At 35.1% G+C, this 22,673-nt stretch overlaps 1 long non-coding RNA gene across 1 annotated transcript in view; it reads right to left on the bottom strand.

Moving 5' to 3' along the window:
- The window catches only part of LOC134471711 (uncharacterized), a 1,254,606-nt gene that overhangs the window by 930,050 nt on the left and 301,883 nt on the right, over nt 1–22,673 (bottom strand). The window lies entirely within an intron of this gene.

The raw sequence follows: 22,673 nt of genomic DNA, 5'->3' as shown, positions 1-22,673 counted from the left end.
AGCACCCTTGCTTGCTCTCTCCTGCCTGCTTGCTATGGACTGTTTCTCCTCTGAAATGCCCCTTGCCATGCCACCTTGTCAGCCAACTATGAACTGAAATCTCTGTGAACTATAAGCCAAATGAGCCTTTCTTCCTTTAACTTTGGTGTCTTCTTTAACTTTAGTATCTCCTCTAACTTTAGTATCTCCTCTAACTTTAGTATCTCCTCTAACTTTAGTATCTTGTCTCAGTAACAAGAAAAATACTTCACCCAGGCTGAAGGGCCTCCATCCACTGGCACCCTCTTTTTTTTTTTTTTTTTTTTTTTTTTTTTTTTAAGAGGGTAATATTAAATAAAACAAAACATTACAAAACAGATCATAAGGAAACAGTTTTAAGAAACAGATTTCAAAGTAAGTCCACTGGAGATCTTCACTCTTTATTGTATTGTCTCTTATTTTCTTCCAAATAGTTGTCCCTATCTTCACACGCATTGAATAAATACTGCACATTGTAGAACTAATCTAATCAGAACAGGATGATGAAGGCTTTTTAGGTCTTCAAGACCTGACATGGGGGAGTCAAGAATGGCTGCCATAATGTCTCTCATTGTCTTTGAAGTAGCTGTCAATATCTTTACATATGCTGAAATTAAACTTGAGAGTCTAGATTAATATCACTCTGAATAATGAATAATAGTATTGCTAGATTTTATATCATAATGCTCCAAAATTAGCACTGGGTATCTTAGTGTCGCTTCTTCTTCAGAGTATCTGTTCATTTCATTGTGCATTATATAACTTGTTCCCGTAAACTGTTTACAAATTCTCCAATTGTGTGAATCTCTATATGTATATCTGTCCTTTCTATATTTTAGGGAAAAACAGAACAAAACAAGAAAAAAAAACAAATTCCTAGAAAAACATGAAATGAAAAAGACATATAAAACCACAATATTAGATGATCTACAATAGTTACTATGCTTTCTCTTGTTATTTTTAATAGAATTATTTACATCATGAGACATAATATAATTGAACATAGCATTACATAGCAATTTTAATAAAAACACGGCACTGGAGACATGTAGGACTTCAAAAGTAGTTAATAATCAAACTGGAGTGGAGGGTCTTATTATATCTTGTCATCTTCAGAGTAGTTGCCTCTACTCTTAGACTTGATACTATCAAGCATACCAAATTAAAAAAAAAATCAGTCAAGACAAAACAGCGGTCTAACAAACCAGCTTCAAATAAGATCAGTCCTAGTAAGACAGTGTAAGTAATACAGGGCTTTAGTTTAAGTTGATAGGAAATTAAGGATGGCTGTGATTTTTGTAGGTAAGGACAAGTTGATCCTAACACACATATATAAAAAGACAAATAAACTAGAAAAGTCAAAACAAAACATACCAATAAGACTAATGTGGTTTTTAAATCCTGATACACTATTAACAATGTTCTCTGCCTTTCGTTTTAAGCAATTCCTCCCCTTTCCCTTTATCAGGGTGCTTTGTATGATTGGAGCCCACTAACTCCTTTAGTTTTTAGATTAGAGGGGCAACCCATTATCTATCTGAGTGGTGCTGAACGTTTTAACTCCTGAGCTTGATCTTGAACTATATTCCTTTACTTATTAAAGCCACAAGGTTTTCCTTCTTTCTTGCTGAGTAGTTCTCCACTGCAAAAAAGTGTCATGACTTTGCAACCTCTCTGCAGTTGCTGGACAAGTTATCCCTACTTCTCTTTGGTTCCCTGTCACATAGAGTATCATTTGAGAATCTTTGACTTTCAGTTTATTAATCCTTTTTTCACGTTGAGTACATTTCCTATTAGGAGCATCTTGATGGCTCCTGTCTCCTAATCTACTCTTGCTGTGTTTATTTTTGTTAGTGTTTCAAGGCTATCTATATTAAAGATTATAGCCCACCTTCTCTGCCTCATCTCTGCTATTTTATTTTTTCTGCTATTATTTGTCCACTTTTCTCCTTCATTCTACTGTCTGCCCTGTTCTTTCAGGCTTCTCTGCCACTGTTGCTGGAATCGTGGTATTGTTTTTTCTTTCTCTCTCGAATGTCCTTCAGTTTTTTTTTTTTTTTTTTTTTTTTGTTTGTTTGTTTGTTTGGTTGGTTGGCTAGTTTTTTTTTTCCTGTTTGGGTTGTATTGGTGGCCATGAAATCCCACAGTTTCTCCTTGCCTTGGAAATATCTTGTTTCTCAATTAATTTTGAGAGAGAATTTTTCAGGGTACATCAATTTGGATTGGAGTTTATTTTCTTTCAGGGCTTGGACTACTTCCCTCTAAGCTCTTCTTGATTTGATAGATTGAATTGTTACTTCCTGGTTCCTTGTTATTTTTAAGAGGTCTTTTCTTTTATGATCACACATTGCAAATTTAGCTTCAAGTTTTGAAAGGGTAGCTTTTGTTTCTGTCAAGGCATTTTGCCAACTTTCAATGGCAATAATAATTTCCTGGTAGTTTCTTTGGATCTGTTTCATGTATTCTAGAATTTGTTTATATTTTTCATTTAGGGTTTCTCTTCTTTTTCTGGGTTCCTCCATTCTTCCATCTGTGTCTTCTTGAGAGGGCTTAACATTGCTTTTATTAATCTTTTTATATCTTGCCTCGGGTTAGAATTTAAGTTCATTCATGAGGTCACAAAGTTATTTTTATGTCTACTGATGATCTGGCCAATATTGCATGATTGTTGCACTGGTTCTCTTCTGTATTTACCTCTCTTGGGCTTATTTTCCCAGGGTCAGCAGCTGGAGGTTTTTTCTTGTGTCTTTCTCTTGTCATGTTTCTGGTTTCTTTCAGACAGGTGTATGGTGGAGTTCTCAGGCCTTCTTTATATTGCTTATGGTTTTTCTGAAATGTGCTGGCTGGGGAATGGGTGCCCTTTCAATTTTGCTGTTATCTGAGGTGCATACAGGGACTGTGGGCTGGCCTCACTCCTCTGAGCCATTCAAACGGTGAGTGCCTTCAGCAACTTAGCCTGTGCTTTGTGGACGTCATAAGTTTGGGACAGTTTCATCCTGGCTATTAGGTCCCTACCAGAGGCATGACTCAGCCCAAGCTGATCCCACCAGTCTTCTCTGGGCCAAGGGCAGCTGACTAATGCCACCGTGGCACCAGACTCAGTCCTATTCTGCCCAACTCCATTATGTCTTCTAGCTGGCCACATCCACCACAGGAACCAATTTCCAGCACTCACCCAGAATTACTGTAGCTCTCCACCTTGGCTCTACTCCACGCTGCACTGCTTCCTCCCGCCAAGGGCCCTGGGACTCACCAACTCCCATTATCAGTGGCTGTGGGTTCATTGCAACCCTGAATTGTCTTACTCCAGTGTGTGCCCAGCAAGCACAGAACAGGCCTCAATGAGTGCTCCAGCTCAAGCCCTGCATGAGTTTGATCCCAATTATGAAAGCAAATAAACAAACAACAACCTGAACCTTTGATCTTCTCCCCCAAACTTTCCTCCTCGCAGCATTCCTCACCTGGTTTACAGTATTTGTTATGGTCACAGCAATGTAACATAATAATGCATCATGGACTCATTATGGTGGAGGTGCTAGCCTCCTAAATAGTAACCTCTAGCTTCTATTTTCTATTCTTCAAACTTCTTTAACAGCTCCCTATTTTAATGCAAGTGAAACAAGCCTCATGACAGAGGCCTAGAGACCCTAAACCAGGATTAGCACAACCGATTTGACCTTATCCTCTTTCTCTTTCCAGCACCTTTGTTGCAGCCTCACTGCTCTCTATGTGTGTGGTGACCAACTGTTTGGATTTGCATGGAGTGGAAGAATCTCCTAACACAAGAGATGTTTAGTGATAAACCAAAATAATTTCTGGCAACTTAGGATTTAGTCACCTTATTGCTGTTCTTTGACTCAATCAGACAATTCTGCACAGTGGGACCTTTGATCTACATGTTTTCTTGCCATAGAATAAAGATTAGGAAGCTGTTTTGATGTCTACTTTACCACTGCCTAAATCTACCTACAGCTTTTGCTTAAATTTCACATTCCACATGACGTCTGCATTATTCATTCTATTTAAATTGTACTCTTTCTTCTGGTGTTCATGGCCAGTTTTGCTCATTTGGTTTATTTTCTTGAATTCTCTAAATCAATTTCTAATGAAGCACACAATTCACATATTTAATGTCTATTATCTTCTGTTGACAAACACATAGGATAATGTGAACTGCAAAGGGCAAGAACTTAGACTATGTTCTCTTATGTATCTCAAATATTTGTTCTAATAATGAATAATTCAAAGCAAAACTCACTAACATGAGTTATTATTTAGAAGGGTCACTTTTTCAAAAGAACTTGATAATAGCTCTAATTTTCCCTAAACTCTTGTGATACTATTTTAAAAACCATCATAGTGAATATATTTAGATGCCTAGAGCTATGAAGCTAACAAACCTATATATTCAACTATGAATTTATAGTGACATAGAAATTTAGATCAGGAAAAAACAGCCTCTATGTATTTTGGAATAAAACAATGTGGTCAAACAAGACCATTTCCTTAAGCCTATGAAATACACAGTATTGTTTCCTCCATTTTCTCATACACATTTTTATCACAATTTATTATTACTCATACTCATTTACACACACACACACACACAGACACACACACACACACTTATAGTCACATCTGCATAGCATCCTCATATAAATTTTAATACCTCCACATGCATCATCTACTCACTCAGCTAGGTGCTAGGTGAAATAGCAAAGACTAAAGAGGGCAAATACTATGGCGCTTGCTCCCTGAGTACTGATACATTTAAATATAAGCTAATACATTGCATTTTAAGGATTTTTTTTTTAATTTGCAAAAGAGAAATTTATGATTATTATTTTATTTCTTGCTCCCTGAGCACTGATACATTTAAATATAGGCTAATACAATGCATTTTAAGGACTTTTTCTTAATTTGCAAAAGAGAAATTTATTATTATTATTTTATTCCAGAAGAATGTACTTCTTCAGAGGTTTTTAGGTAAAAATATTATTTTAGAGATTCCTAAAATTCAAAGTCAGTGTGATGAGAATTCCCATTGCTGGACATAATATCAAATACCCCCAACTTCAAAAAGGATAGGTTTAATTTTACTCATGGCTTAAGGAGGTTCAGTGTATCAGCTATCCCTAGGTAATAAATACCATGGCACAAGGGTGTGGTGGAACAAGGCAGTTTGTTAACAGCAGATGGAAAGCAGAGCAGGGAAACAGTTCCAGAAAGGAAAGGATGGGGAGCTACCCATGCACATGCAAAAGTGCCCTCCACCAGTTCAATGGGTGCTATCCAATCAAGTCAGGTTGACATGATCAAGCTTAGCTATCAGAGTAAGCTAATAATACTCAGAAAGAAATTTAGTTAGGCTAGGAACACATGCTTTGGTTGGAAGCTTTTCCTTTAAAAAAATCTCTATTTTTTAGCTCTGTTAAATTAGGCTCGTAGTCTCATTTAAATTTCTACTTCCCCACCTGTGAAAGGAGGTTAGTAACTATACAGCTCTTTTCTGTCTCAGTAAATGCCAAAATACAGTAACAGATCAATAAACATTACTGCTCATTATACAATTATGTAAAATATTTCATTTATATTGTAGTATATAGGATTTATTAAAATTTTTCTAAATACTTTTTCCAAAGCATGGCACTGTGTGTGTGTGTGTGTGTGTGTGTGTGTGTGTGTGTGTGTGTGTAGGCATGAGTGTGCATTTGTGTGCATGTGTGTAGGGAGGTCACATATGTGTGAGTCCCTATGTGTCTGTTTCTGTATTTCTGGTACAAAAATAACTCTAGTGATGCTGTGGTGGTTTCCTTAGGTAAGTGTCATAAAAAAGAAAGTTATAATAAATCTGTTTTGAGTTTACCAGGGTCTCTTAAGTTTCTAACGGTAATTTCCTAAGCAAGTGTGATGGTGTTTTGTATACAAACTCACATATATATCTCTTTTAGATTTTATCTTTTAGTTGTCTTTGTACATTGCTATACCTTACAGTTCACCTAAGCTCCAAGTCTGTGAACTCACTGGCATTTCTTCATTCATTTGTTTATTGACAGGATTTCTTTCCTTTTTGAAAGGTTAAGAACTCTTTATTTACAATGGCATTAGTAGAAAGAGTAGAGTTTGTGGAATTTGAAAAAACATTCTATTTTGCCTGAACATGAGCTAAAATTTTACACAACATTAAATACTTTTACCTAAAATATTGTAAATTCAAGTATCAAAAGACCTCTATGAATTTTAATGTTTAAATATTGGTAATGCTATATAATTATCTTATAAATTTTAAAAATGAAAAGCAAGTGAAGTTTTCACTCTTCCTTATCTATGATCTGCATTTTCACCTTTTCCTTTTTATATATTTTCTACTGTCAGTTTACTGTCTTGATATTGCATCAATTAAAATTTCATTCTCTGAAAGAAAGCAATTTTATTTTAGATGTGTGATTGTGCATATACATTTAGTCTGTCTTTCACCCATTAATTTTTTTTACACAGTAAATTTATAATTTATACGGAACCTATATTAGTAGGTTTTTTGTTGTTGTTGTTGCTGGAACAAAACACCTGACCCCTTCAACTGACAGGAAAATTTGGTTTGGTTCTTAGTTTGAGAAGATTCAGATGATGGTCAGCAACTCAGGATAGAAATGACATTTTGAAAGGGCTAGGTGGAAAAGGCTGCTTAAATCCTGGAAACAAGAAGCAGAAAAGGAAAAGAGAGGAACCAGGGACAAGAATACTCCACTTCAGGTTATGTCCCTATAGACCCAACTTCTTTATCTGGGACCCCACCTCCTCGTAGCACATTAGCAAAACCAGCATAACCCAGTGACCTTCAGAAAGCCAAGCATGGGGGTGCACGTCTGTTATCCCAGCATCTGGAGGATAAAGCAGCAGGATTGGATTGCTGTGAGTTCTAGACCAGTCTGGCCAATATAGTAAGATCTCTCAAACAAAACAAAACAAACGATAACCTTCCAAAAAATCCCAACTCTGAACACATGAGACTTTGGGGAAAATATTAGTTCTGAAGAATTACAGAAACACTAATGTAACCTTCCTTGTCAATGGACAATCCAGTAGTAGCAAACCTATGGCACATGCACAGCAGCAAGTTGTTTGTGTCATTGAAAGCTCTAAAAGTTTTACCATGCCTGATGTGCATGGAGCTTTAAACAATAAGGAAGCAGAAATATCAGTTGAATCTACTGGCTTTGGTAATTTTGAGAGCAAAACGTCCTATTAAAAATATTTTTGTGAGAGCTAAGTATGTGTGCTTAGGGACCACGTAATAGGTTTAACATCCAATAACATCCTTCTGAAATTAATGTCTACCCAGAGTCTCTCAATATGACTTTGGTTGAAAATAGTATCTTTGAGATATATGAAAACTGAGTTAAAATGGAGTCATACTGGTTTAGGTTGCAGTCAGGATTTAAGAATGTGTATTTCAAACAAGACAAAACACACAGAGAAACACACAAGAAAGAAAGTATGTGCAAATGGGGCTATAGATAGAAGAGATGTAGCTATCATCCAAGGAAGGACTTGTATAGCTGGGATCCACCAGAAGCTAGGAGCAGGCAGGGGGATTCTCCTCTAGAACCCTCAAAAAGAATAGGATCCTGTGGATAACTTTATTTCAGGTTCTTGCTTCCAAAAGTAGGAGGTAAAAAAATTCTGGTGTACTAAACAACTGTACTTATAGTATTTTATGGAAATCTTAGTAAAGAATCATAAACTTGATTTGATTGAAATATTAAAATACCCACTTAATCTAAATTATATATAATATATAATCATATATATATATATATATATATATATATATATATATATATGGTTTTGGAAATTTAACTGTAAATGGCAGTACAAACACTTAAGTACTTACTATAGCTAATTTTGATGTATTAATTGTTGGTTTTATTACATAGGTCTATTATCCACTAAGTGACAAGCCTTCATCATCATTATTTCTCTTAGAATTATTACTAGATTCTAGGCATTTCTTCTCTTTGGTGTCCCTATGGCAATTCCCACTTCCCAAAGTCCCATGCTGGTCTTTGTTCACCAATTGCAGCATACAGTGCCTCTTAGTCTACCTCCCAGTTTTCTCTGAGTGTGAAAATTACAGAATTTTGCATCTTTAGTTGCAAGTGATCCTACTAGGCAACTACTTAGAACCAGATATATAGATACAACAGAGAAAAACACCAACATGACCACATCGTCATGGAATCCATGCTATATTAGGAAGCAGAGAGGAAAATATTCATAAAGAGATAATAGTACATTTCAAAATTCATCTGCTTATAATAAAGTATAGAGAAAAATTTAGAAAAAAGTGGTGAAGTGAGGTAGGAATGGAATATTCAAGAGCGTAGAGAGTAGGTTTTGTGTCTATTATCTCAATATCCCTCAAAAGCCTTGTAAGGTCCTACATGTGACTTTTCAGAGGTATTTGGATGAAGATGCCTGAATGTAGATTAAGAACATGACATTAGCATGAAGGGTGTGTGATACTGGATTGGTCCACTAATTGGTTTATCACAGTTCTGGATGTGGATAATGGGAAGCTTCACCCTGGGTGTGGGTGATGTTGCCCAAAAGGCTTTGGTCCTCCTGTTTTCCCACCTAATCTTAGAAAGTCTTCATTCCTCAGTAATCGTGTATTCTAGCTTTTGTGTGTTGAGCTCTCAATCACTTTCTGAGACATCATATTTCCTTCCCTTATACCTATAATCCTACGGTAGTCATTACTACTATTTAATATTTATCTCTGCCTCAACCTATCATTTGGTTGTGAGCACACTAGCGTATTTCCATCTGAAATTTTGCTCATCCAGTAAACAAAATTGCTGTCTGTTTCCCCAATAAATAAATATTTCCTTTTGAATCCTGATTTTTGTCTGTCTGGTACTAAATTGTTACCATGGAATCCCTGAATACAGTAGGAGATCAAAATATCTTGTCAAGTAAAGAAAATAAATCAAATAACAAAGAAATCCAAGAAGATGAGAAATCAAGACTGTCTCACAATGGGTCAGTAGCAATCAGCAGAAAATATAGCTTCTCTGGGACTTGGAATCCAGACACCTGGAAAATGCCCACCTGCTGAAGAGAAATAAATAAGTAGATCTCTGGAATTAGCAGCTGGGGTTGGACAGGAAAGTTAGAAACTTCAGAGAAGCTGAATAACTGAAGCACAATTCTTTTTTCCTTTTGAATTAAAAAAGACATTGTTTTTATTTTTCTTTTTAAATTTTATTTTCTTCTTTTTCTTGTTGGTTGGCTGGCAAAAAGGCAGAAACATCATGGTATAGTGAGGCAGTAGATAAAAACTACCTACCCCATGCCAAAAAAGTGTCACATAGGAATGCTTTAGGGGCTTTACAGAGTACCCTAGACCACATCTCCCTGACCACCAAGACAAACTGTTTTCTAATCTGTTAGGCATTTTTTTTTAATCCAGTGAAGTTTAGATATTAAGATTAATGTTCATAATCCACCCCTTGTCTATTTTGTACCTAAACACATTTTAAATCATATTTATTCTCAAACAAAAGCAATAGCAAGTCCATGATTCCACCTGGAACTATCTTATTCTTTAAGAACTATGCCACCGACAAGTACAAATGCAACAAATTCTTTCCCAAAGTCTCAGTAGTTCCAGCATTCCTCAAAAGTCTGAGTCAAGGTTTTTTCTTAGAATTAAAGGAAACTTTTATTTCCCAACCTCTGTAAAAATTAAATTCAAGTTACCAATCCCAAAGTACAGGGTAGCATTAAATCCTTTAATGCTGCATCCGACATCTTGGGCACACAAACTCCAAACTTGTATGGTCTCCCTCCACATGGCCTTGCTGGTTCCAGCCCACAGAGCCCTATTGGGCTGGCTCCACTGATGGCCTATAGCTTTCTTTGGCAGACATTTAACATTCGTGGCATTTGTGACTTCTCAGGATCTCCACTGCACGAATGGCCTCATTCTCTCACTGCCCACACTGCCCTTTCAGGGATTCTTGGTCTGGTTTCCTGAGCTTTCCTTTGAAATCCGAGTGAAAGACTCCTCGACCCTCATAACTCTTGCTTTCCAATAAAATCAGCATCACTTCAGTATCACCCTGTCCTGCTGCAGTGGAAGCAGAATCGGGCTCCTTGGACCCATAGCAAAATTGGATTCTGGCTGCGTGTTTGGCTGAACAGAGTGAAATAGATACAGGGAAACCAACTGTCTAAGAGGCCCTTCTTGATCAAGAATCCTAGAGGCCCTTCTTGATAAGAATCCTAGAGCTGTCTTCTTAAATGAAAGTTTTGTGCTTTCAGATCCTTGTGTTTATGTGGTCTTCTGGATTCCGGAGATACCCTTATCACTTTCTTCTTACTGATCCATCACAAAGTGCTAACATGCTCACTTTCTTTGTATTGGTTTTCACCTCCTTAACTCTTTTGCACTCAGTCTTATACATAGTTTCTTCTAGGCTAAAATGTGAATTTTTCAAATTTTTTGTTTTGCATTTTACCTCCAGTTCTCACTTGAAATCTTGCTAAAAGCAGCCAGTGGTATATATGGCATATTAACAGGACAGATGAATTAGTTCACTGCCTTTAATCTCAGTTTCCCTTACAATCTCAAGACATGGGCAACATGCAGACAATATTCTGCACAAGTTTCATAACACTCATGGCCTCAAATCTAACAATCAGTGTGTCCTTATTCCCAACTGAAATTTCTTGAGTCTGTATTCTTCTCAGCAGTGTTTGAAGCTCTGAACAGAATCATCCATCACGTTTGGTTTAGCATATGCTAAGACTCCCCTGTTCCATACTCCAAACCTTTCCCAACTCTTCTCACATACCATTTCCAAAGATTTTAAACCACATGGTTAGGTATAGTCACAGCAACATCTCCACTTCTCTGGTGCTGATTTTCTATATTATTAAAGTCTATGGTCATTGGACATAATCAGCCCAATTGAGATCCTCAATTTAGAGGAAGAAAGGTTTAATTCTAGTCAAAATTCTAGTCTCTGGTCAGCTGGATACAAGGCAAAAACATCATAGCCAAGTGGTAAGGTAGGCAAAAATGAGTAGTTTGTAGGGGCTGGGATGCACAGCAGAAGAAAAATGCCAGTGAGGAATGGACCATGGAGTCTATATATCCTACCTACAGCAATGTCTCTATGACCCACCCACATACATATGGCTATGTGTTTTATTAATTTGCTAAATGTTTCTTAATTCAATGAAGTTGGAAACCAGAATTAATGGTCACATAATCTATGAGGTATGTTGTTGCCATAATAAAATTATTCAAAGACATTAAGGACTCTTGCCAACTTTTCACATAGTAAAAGAGAGAAATATAACTTTAAAAAAAACTGCTTGATTTAATCCACTGTTGTTTTAGTGGTGAGAGCGTACATGGGATACTAGATTAATTTCTATGGGTGTTCTTACATATCAATAACAACACAAGTGTCCCAATTTATGGCGAAATGAGTATACTATTCAGATAATGATCAACTTCTTCTTTTATACTATTTTTATAAGAATTGCACAAAGTGTGTTTCATTATTGCCAACAGTTAAAGCATGGTGAATATTGAAGATTCACAAATTTTACACTTTCGAAAGTCACCATAACAAAAATGATTTTTTAATAAAATGCAATTTATGCCAGTTCCACATTTGACATCTTAATTTATTCTATGGTATGTTACCTTAGGAAGAGAAGCTATTCATATAGAGAAAAACTAACAACTTAGATAAGAAAAAAAAAAAGAAATTCCATTTTACATCTGAAGATAATGATCAGGTAATATTTTAACACTAATCTAATACAGAGATGGTTTAAGATAGGAACTAAAAACAATGGGTTTAGGGTAGATAGTATTGCATATCTAAGAGATGAGATGCACACATTTGAAAAGAATTCTAGAAGACTGAAACAAATAACACAACAAAGTCATAATAAGCAAGATATTGCTCTGAGAAGTTTGTGGAAAGTACGTAACAATTGATGCTACCAACTAGATTCTAGATCATTTCTTTTCTTTTGATAAAGAAGAAAAAGAATTTAAAGTATTAAAAAACAAAATGTAATAAATATGTAATGATACAAATGTACTTAAGAAGAATAATTTAATCAATCCTTTCTTTATCTTTAAGGGGCACAATAAAAATTGCACATTGAAAATTGGAGAAAATAGCTGTGTGCTGTATGAAATCACTGACAAAAGGAAGTTTACTGAGATGCTTGGGTTTTTAGGAAGAAAGGTATAGCAAAATGCATAAATGAAATGGCATAATAAGATGCATAATTGGACAGATGTAATGATATGCAAAGGAGAAAGATGTAATATGATACACATTTTTGAGAAGTGTAATGAGATGCATAAATAGAAAGGTGTAATGAGATGTGCATGTTTAAGTAATGTAATGAGAAATATAGGTTATAATAACATACATGAAAGTAATTTAGTAATGAGATATACAAGGGAAAGGCTTTAATGAAATTTGCAATTGGGGAATATGTAAAGATGCTTAAAGGAGATGTAATGAGATGCACATATTTGAAAGTTAAAATAAGTTGCTTTAATGGAAGCGTGTAATGAAATGTATATGTTTGAAAGGTGTAATGAGACACATTAAAAGGAAGAATATGGAGAATAATAGTTTCTGAAACCATTGAATACCTCTTCTTAAGGGATTTCTGTATTTCTACTATAGTATAAATTAACATGCCACTGGTGGCTTCCCATTGTCATAGCAAACAGTATCTCCCTTGGGCCCAGGTTTATTTCTGAATATATGGTTTTAAACACAGCCCATGCCTGGAGCCATATTCTAGGACATCAGAGTGGTGTTGATTATTAAGCATTGAAACATGTATTGGAAAAGAATAAGAAAAAGAAGAAACTAGCATCCACCTCCTCTTCATTTGGTGTCAGAAATATGCAAGGAATCTTTGGATAAATGAATGTTCCAGGAGCTCTACAAGGCAGGCATTGTTACCGTCTTTTGCTATCTTAGCAAAATGACCTCAGAGGTTAGGTCGCATGACAAAAAAGTGGTGGAGCTGGAGATTGAAAATAGGTCTGCTTGGCTTTCAAGGGCTAATTTCTGTCTCTGTATTTTTATTTCTCTATGTGCATGTTCTTTTTTATTTCCTTTTTTTACCTTTTTTTCCCCATTATATTTTTTCTGACTAATTACTGCTAACTATGGCTAAAATCTCCAAAGGGCCTTATTAACACCTCTAGTCATGAATGTCTCACATTAACACAGTTAATAATTTCGCCCAGAGAGAGTAAGAGATAACAGAGTAATTACCCTGTTGAGACATTTTAAAAATCATTAAGTCTATTTGTTTTCTGAACAACTTTGTATCACATCGTAATGCTTAAAATAACTATCTGATGATATATCGATTAGGAACCTTGATGAAAGTAATTTTTTAATTAGAGCAGAAATTCTGAAAAATATTGGGATATACTTTTACAAGCCTGAGACCTTCTTAGCGAATGAATGTAAAGCAAAGCAAACGTGACCATATTCATTACCACTTAAAAATCTGTGTCACTATGGTCAAGCTTTATAGTTTCTCATGAGATTAATTTTTCTTACTAGAGAATGGAATAAAGGTATTTGTCTTATCAAATTTCAGTGCAGTAATTAGAAAATGATTCATGTAAAATATGTGGAACATTCTATAGCATGAAAAGAGGTAATAGATACATATTAAACCTTTTTTTCCCAACTTTGAAACAAGAGTGAATAAGAAAATATACTCCCCAAAAATATCCTGGATTTTAAACATCTTTCATTTAGTTAATGGTAATTTATCTTAGTATACTGACCTACTGAGGAAAGAAAAAGCTAGAAAATATTTTGTAAGACAATGTTTTATTTGATGGTTGTGGGTGGTAATTTATTTCTGGTTTATTTGCTTACAGTATGACAAGGAGAGCAAATGGAAGAGAGAATTTTTAAAATAAAAACCGATACCAAAATTATTTCTCCTTTTATTGACAGGATTCAAATTAAACTAAGTACAACATAAATTTGTGACCCTCAGCCCCACACTAGTAACGTTTCACAATCTTCATCAATCAGTGCAACAGGGAAATTATCATCTCAAAGGTATTTCCTTTGAATGCCACAATCATTTTAAGGTAACTACTTATTGTTCAATTAAGACCCTAGGAAAGGAGGTCAAATCCTCCTCACGTTTTATTTATTACATTTTTGAAATTTTAGTCTGAATATTTTTATCTGTAATTGTGGATTTGGTTAGTAATTAATTATGAAAAATTAATTCACCATGAACTGGTAAGATGACTATCTATCTCAGATCTACAAATCTGAGAATATATTTTAGGATCAATAGATATTCTTCTTATATTTACAAAAATAATAATGGTTGTAGCTGAGACTGCACAAAGGTGAACAAGTGATTTCATAAAATTCACAGACATCGGCTGAGTTTCTAACACCTACAAACCTAATCTTTCTTCACTTTTCACAAGTGTGGCCAAGTTTCAGAGAGTGCAAATGATGAGTGTTTTGTTGTTCTGTATTTCACTCACTGTATGACCACCTGAGGGAAGCTTTCATTCCTAAGGAAGCAGAGGGCTCAGTGATTAACTGTGTAGATTCTTAAGTCAAGCAGCTTTGGTGCAAGTTCCATCTATGTATTCACGAAGCAGTCAATTTTTTTAACTACTCTAAGCCTCTTTTTCTTAACTGTCTACTTCATATGTTTGCTAAGAGGATTAAGTATGAAAAGTGTCATGACCATAATGAATTTAGAGCTCTAGTGAGAGTATGTCCTTCTCAAATGAGCATTTTAACAACGTGGAGAAATGAGTCGTAATTTTAGCACTCTGTGGTTCTGCTTCTGTGATAAACTAGATGTTATTTTTAAATGGTAATATTCGGTTTAATTTTATGGCAGAGATCTGGACTGTGGTTTTGTTGTTGTTGTTCCATTTGTGAAATAAGATCATTTACAAAAAATCCAGATCAGTAGAACCAAGAATATCACATTAGGAAGTTTGTTGTAGAGCTGGAAAGAGTGTGGCCCGTTTCCATGCATAAAAGAGAGAAACTGGGAATGCAAGAAAACGAGAAAAAAAAAAAAAAGGAAGGGAAAGTTCAGGAAGAGAAAGGAATGGAAGGAACAGCAAAGCAAGCCAACGCAAAGAAAACAAACGTCCTAATTTTCTTAAATATAATAAAAAACCGGTATACAGGCAGTCATCTACCTCAAAATAGAAACAGAAATATGAACTATGGCGAGAGATGAGACATAAAATATTAGTTTAATGGTTGGAAGATTTTAGACATGTTCAAAAAATTTAGACATGTGCAAAAAATGGAAATGCCCTTCATTTGTAGAGCACTACTTATGTACACAGAAAATTCCAAATACATTAAAGAAAACCTTCTAGACCTAATAACTGCATTGTAGCAAGGGCATAAGATACAAAAGCAATATAGAAAAATTAACTATATATCACTACCACTGAGTAATTCAAGTATGAAATAAAAATATGTTTAAAATAGTACCATAAAACAATGAAATACTTTGGCAAAAATCTAAAAAATATGTATTTGATTGCTAAAAATACCCAAAAAGTCCTGATGAAATAATAAGAAAACCTGAATAAACGGAGAGATACACTATGCTCATATTTTGTAAAGATCAATACTATTAAGATGTCAATTACTACAAAAAGATCTAAGAATTTAATTTAATCTCTTTTGAAATTTGGCTGTGATCTTTGTAGGTAAGGACAAGTTGATCCTAACACACATGTATAGAAAGACAAATAAACTAGAAAAGTCAAAACTCAAAACTAGAAAAGTCAAAATATGAGAAAGTGTAATGAAGTTTGAGGAAGAAACAGGGAAGCAATAGATTTTCAAATTACCTCCCCTCAGATTTTTTTATCTATTGTAATGGGAAAGATAGGAACCTCAGTGCAGAAGACCCCAGAGACACAGCCTTCACCAAGTTATCAAGCTTAATCTTACCTGGGCCATGACATGTACCGCCTGACATCCGTCACCAAGAAAGGTACATAACTTTAGTGTTATTCTTGTCAAAAAATGTATAACCTCAATCTGATCCTGGGAAAATGTGAAGTTAACCCACACTGAGAGACATGCTGCAAAATATCTAATCAATATCTTTAAAAGTGTCAATGGACAAGGAAAGGCTGAAAAAGTGTTTCACATTAGAAGAAACTAGGGAGATATGACAAGTAAATGCAACACAAGTTTCTCGTGTGGAGTTTGGAAGATAAATAGCACCTTATTTAAAAAATTAATACGGTGATCTATATAAACTTTATAGTTTAATACAAGATGTTAATGTCAAGGTTAATTTTGACAAATGCTCCATAGCAATTTAAGACATTGACATTAAAGTGATAAGTACAACAGTATAACTTTTCTTAATGATAAATGTTTTCAAAATAGAAAGCAAAAAGAAATTGTGTTTATCACTTTAGAACACTACTAAGCAACTACAATTACTAGATTAGAATGCTTGTTTCTAGCCTAGTAGAAATGATCACCCCAACCAAAACAACAATTCATCACAGTGTGAAAACTTTGAGTGAAATCTAATCTAATTTTAAATGTCTGTCTTTTTAGATATTCATCTTGGTCACTAATTGGCAAGGAAAAAAGATGTAAGGATGGTAAAAATGTTCCAAGGATTTTAATGTAAGCATGATGAAAATTCCTATGAACAAAAATGGACAAAAGAAGATGATTGAAGATAAATAAAAGATTTAATGAATATGATACAAGCATACCATATTAATATTCTAGAAATAAGCATATAAAAAGATGCATAGAATATTTGTTCATAATATCCAATGGTCAGGGGCACATTTACTCTTATCTAAGTTTTTTCCTATGCAGATTAGTTATGAATCTTTGAGGTTTCACTTTGTTTGTTTATATCACTTTGTTTGTTTGACTTTAAAAACTCATAGAATTGAAATCTGTCCCTGATTTCTGCTTTCCTCTGCTTTGGCCTCATTAAATTGCCTTCCTCTTGTGACCAGAATACTGGTCTCCAACAGCTCCTGACTGTTTTGGTCTTACCACTTGAAACTGCAGAGGATAAAAAAAACCGCATATTTGGAAGATTCTCAGACAAGCCCGGGATCTAAGGAAATCTAGTCCACCGGAGACATGATTAGCCCTGAACCAATGTAAGTAAGCAAGAATCTGGGCAGACGTGAAGTAGTACAGGACACAGACCTTCTTCTGAGGCAGAACCCAAGATTTCATCTAACAGAACACATGGGCATAGAAACGTTCATGAAAAATAAAGATTTAAGGAATCTTAAACCAAAGAAATAGTGCATAAAACTAATAGAGTTGTATTGTTTTTATAGTAGCTAGTTTTAATGAAATAGTGGTATAAGTTGTTTTCTGTTTTAAATTATGACCGTGATTTCATTATCTATTTCCTTGAGGAAATCATACCTTCAACCTAGAAGTCATGTAATTTTTTGCCTTAATACAGATTTTTTTCTTTTAAGTTGGCAGGAATTGGCACTGCCCTTACACTGAAGTTTCCTGAAATACTGATAATACATTGCATCCATCCTATCTTCTCTGCCAACTCCTAATAACAAAATGACTCCATCCCCTGTTAAATACTACCAAACGGCAGACACATGCTGATAAAATACAAATGGAGAAAAATTGCACTACATTTCACATACATAAAATAAAATACAACCATTTTTCAAATCTAAAACATCTATGTGCACAATAGCCAACATGACTTAGGGAACTATAAGCTCTGCAGTGTCTGGAACACACACCTTAAGAGAAACGATATGTAAGTCCCTTATTGCACTATTAGAGCAGAAAGAAATGTGTGCTGTTTTTCAAATTTCATTTTCCAAGTGCGTGGTTTTCTTTTCTCAGCATAGTAATTAGTTGCATGTTCTCCTAAGAATGTGAAATATAAAATAAGTAAACAACCCACCCACATCTTTTGTACTGTGTTAAAGAATATTGTGCTGAAGTATGAGGTGGGGTTCAATAAATATTATTATGTTTATTCAATCTAAGTTACCTACTTTAATATTCTGGCTACCTCTGTATTTTTTGTTCCATAAAAAAAAAAAATCATGTTTTTGTGAATTTAAATGTAGTTAACAGCGTACAATTGCTTTTTCAAATGAATGGTCCAATTTTACATTTATACTAAGATAAGAATAAAAATTAAATTTTGTGCCTGTGCAGAGCCACATCGTTTTATTTTCATTGATGTTCTATTTGTTAAAGAAAAAGATATAAATTATAACAGTTAAGTGCAATTTAATTGACATAAACTGATCCGTATCAGGAAGAAAGTGTTAAAAAAAACTCTAAAAGTATATTGTGGCTCCACTTTGGAGTATTGAGTCACTCAAACTAAAAAAAAAAGAAAATTGTAAAAGCGAAAATTATATAATATTATTCTTATTTTCAGTTTTATTTTCATTTTACTTTAGGAAAGACACATTGCTTTAACATTTTAAAATTTCATATTCTATATAACTCTCTTCACATTCTTCCTATCATTTTCCTCTAATTTCCTCAAAATCTTGTTTCAAAGATCTAGATAATATTTTATAAAGTCGTTCCTGGATCAACGGCCATTTATGACAATAACAACTAATAGTTTTTGAATTGCCACAGTTTTCTAGATATTTTCCTATTTTGTATGTGGAAAACAGCTGGTTAACTATTTCTGTCCTCATGTAGTTAAGCTGAAAATGAAGACAATACACAGCTTCTCGTTCCTAATGAAATATGCTACACATCAAAGTCAAGAATTGCCAAAGAAACGTCAAGAACCTGCTGTGTGGTTTTCAGTTGACTCCTGATTTCAGAGAATGCAAGACCCAGAGAAAGTTGGAAATTCATGAGAAACTTTGGTGGAGAAAACTAATATGGAGAAGGAAAAGCTTCCTGAGGAAGAGCTGAAGGAAATGACTTTTAGTAAGAATTTCTGAGTCATGCATTCAATAAAACTAAGCAGGATTGAGGAGATAGTATTGATCAAAAAAGACAGTTTGCTTCCTCTGTGTTGGAGGAAAGTGGGGGACCAGTGTCAGAAGACATGTGAGGCTCATGCATCAAATATCCAATTCTTGAAACAGTGGTGGCCTGTGATTCTTCAAAACTATAACCTGGATGGAAGTCCTGAAGATCCAGACTTCCAGAAAAAGCATCTTATGCTAGTGCTGAATGGGATTACAGAGGCCTGACGCCTAAACTTTGTTGAGAGGAGGAGGGGTTTTGTTTTTAATCATACATGTTTGCTGTATACCACGATTACAGCCACCATAAGAGGTTGATGCTGTTACACAACACTTCTTAATTCTTTGTATTTCCCCTTTCTTTTGTTCTTTAATGTTTTATACTTTCAGTTGATCACATAAGACAAATGCTATTTAAACTTCCATGCTTGAGTTATTTCTCTTAATTAATAGTCTCATGGCACATCAATTTTCCTACAAATGACTCAGATTTATCCTCTTCATTGCCAAGTAATACTATTTGTGTATGAATACAAAATTTATGTTACAGTAATACATGTGTATTATACAGTAATACATGTGTATTATACAGTAATACATGCTTTTAGCAACAAAAGTCATAATAGTTAATTTTTTTAAAAAATTGACACAGGATCTCACTCTGATGCCAAGGATGGCTTTGAACTCACAGCAACCCTCCTGCCTCACCTTCCCAAGTGTTGAGGTTTTATGTGTGCACTATCATACTCTGCTAATTACTAAATCTTGAAAAGGCAGGAACTCTGAAAAACAATATAAAGACTACCATAGTAACTGTAAATTAATAATATAATAAAGTAAATATTTTGTGCAGGTCCCTTCCAGTGCTTTGGAAAGAATTTTGTACATGTGGGTTCCTGAGCATAAGATCCTTATGTTAAAATTCCCTGGTTTTAAGAAACATCTACTAGAGTTAAAAACATCAGATGAAAAGGTTGAATGTGAGATCAGAATTACCTAGCAGGGAATTAGTTATCCACTTCACAATATCTCCAAAGAATCAATCAAATATCACAGCAGACAGACAGAAAATATTTTTCGAATGTACCCAATGGCTCTCTTGTAAATTCTATAATGTAAATTCTATTAGTATCCCTATAAAATATTTCCTATGAGGTAAAACAAATCAAGTTGATTAAGTCATCCAGTGCCATTCTGAAGATTTCCATGCATCACTGGCTAACCTCAGAATGAGTATCTAGAATATTTCCAGTCATTTTATGCAGCCTCAACAGGGTGTAATTAGAAATAATCTCATCCTCTCTGAGATACAGAGACCCTCTGAGTTGCAGACCCTCACTTTAAATTTTGATTTTCTTCAACATGCTTCTGGACTTTTAACCTTGGACTCTTGGTGTATGAACTATCTTAAACTCACTCTTACCAGTGTTTCTGCCCTTGTTTCTCAGCTCCAAACTACTCTTTCTAAACTGTGCTTCTTTCAATGCAACTGAGAGCAGTTGTTATTCTTTGGGTGTAAAATATCTCTCCAAGATTTTGTGTTTGGAAGTTGACTGGAACACAGGAGCATTATACTCGTCAGTGGATCCAACCATTTATGAGTTGAGTAGCTACTGTACTCTCTGAAAGCACCTGATCTCATCCAGTGAGATCACTAACTACTTCCTATGGTAGGAAGTTGGATCTGCTTGGAATGTGACCTGAAATGGTATGCACTTGTCTTAGCTCATGCTCACTCTCACTCTCTCTCTGTCTCTCTCTCTCTCTTTTTCTCTCTCTTGCTATCTATCTATCTATCTATCTATCTATCTATCTATCTATCACTCTCTCCTTCTCTCTCCTTCTCTCTCTCTACCCTTCCTTCCTGGCTTCCATGAAGTTATCAGATTTCCTCTGCCAAGCCCTTCTGCCATGAGGTTTCTGCTCTAATGTCAGTCAATATGGAGTGAATTCTTCACTGAAAACCATAAGGCAAAATTAAACTCTCCTTTAAATTGTGGGTGTCAGATACACATTTCTGCAAGGGCAAAGTGACTAGCACACCAGGTGTGTATTCAAAACATTGAAGAAATCTGTTTTAAAAAGTCACAAACTGTGTTGTAAAGCATAGAAACATTGAAATAGAATTGCATATATGATACTGAAAAGAAATATATTAAAGGACTCCTTTATGTCAAAGTATTGAAAGAGGCAAAAATAGCTAATCTGATTGAAAGCCACAGTGATATTAAATTGGTGAGTCAGAAGGCTGACCAGAGGGTTAGAAAACCTTGTGGACTGTACAAATGCCAGCTAAGTTGAATTTTAAGATACAGGACTTAAAAAATAGAAGATATAGGACTCCAGAATATCATTCTTCTTTACATTCACCCCTTTCTCACTTTCTGACTTCTAATTTTCATGACATTTTATGTCCTCAAGAGTTGTGATTAAAGAAGTATCAGCTATCAAAAGTGTTTGAATATAGAACGTTCATTTGCAAATCATAATTTCTATCCAGTGGTCATCTATGGAGCCATTTCTAATCAAAACACTCAACCACAGCTTAATTCATGGCTACAATATTATTTCTGAGCACAGTGTAGAAATCAGTATGGCAAAGTGACATGGAGAGATGTTAGCAGGTCCCTGCTCTTTCTTTGCTGTCAGTTTCGTTTTCATTGCTGTTGTTTTCTTCCCCTCTACTTGACACTGTCATCCTTGGAATAAACCAAACGAACTACTATAAGCGAGAAAGAGAGAGGAAGTGGAATAGAAAAAAAAATTAAACATTTGTCAGTGACTCTGTATCCCACAGAGTATTCACGTTCAGCTGAAGAATGAGATAAAACTTCCAGATAGGGAAAAGAAGTTCAGAGTAGAGTAGGACTCAGCTTTTGTCAAGTACATGACATACCTTTTTCTCTTGCATTCAAGGTACATACAAGAGAAAGGAATAGAACTTCCATTTGCTTTAGTCCCCTTTCCCTTCCCTGAGATACGACACTCAATACCTACAGTGTAAGGGAGAAAAGATGTATTTTTGCTCACAGGATACAGGGAATTAAGTCTATGACTCCAAGTGAGAAACTTCATGTTCTGATTGACTGGTAGAAGAAAGTTTCTCACCTCATGGAAGTTGGGAAGCAGAGACAGAAAAAGGAGGAGTAAGGTATAAATTATACCCTTCCAGACCATACCGCCCAGTGACCCACCTGCAGTCTGACTCTGTGTCTTCAGTGGGACCTGAGTTGCTCAATGGACGAATCCACTGATAAGCATGGTGCCTCAAAGGCCCAGCCATCTCCAAAAGCCCTATCTCTGAATATATGAGACTTCTGAGGTGACTTTTACATCCAAATACAATCTAAAAAATCCAAGAAACATATGCAGCATACATAGAAGTCAATATGATCCAATGAAATGTCATTTTTCCCTTTGATAAATAAATACTACAGAAAATATATTATCATCTCATTATAGATCTTGGCTTGGGCAAAGTACTCATCTAGTGACAAAGTATACTGCAATGGATGGGTGGTAGAGTTAGTGACAGAGTGTGAACCTGGGCTTCTCGGCAGCAGATATGAAAGTTTCATGATCAGGTGAG

Source organism: Cavia porcellus, unplaced genomic scaffold (genome assembly GCF_034190915.1).
Source record: "Cavia porcellus strain 051 isolate PalLab524CR breed Dunkin Hartley unplaced genomic scaffold, mCavPor4.1 scaffold_19, whole genome shotgun sequence".
NCBI classification, from domain to species: Eukaryota; Metazoa; Chordata; class Mammalia; order Rodentia; family Caviidae; genus Cavia; species Cavia porcellus.
This window is presented reverse-complemented; position numbering and strand designations above follow the sequence as displayed.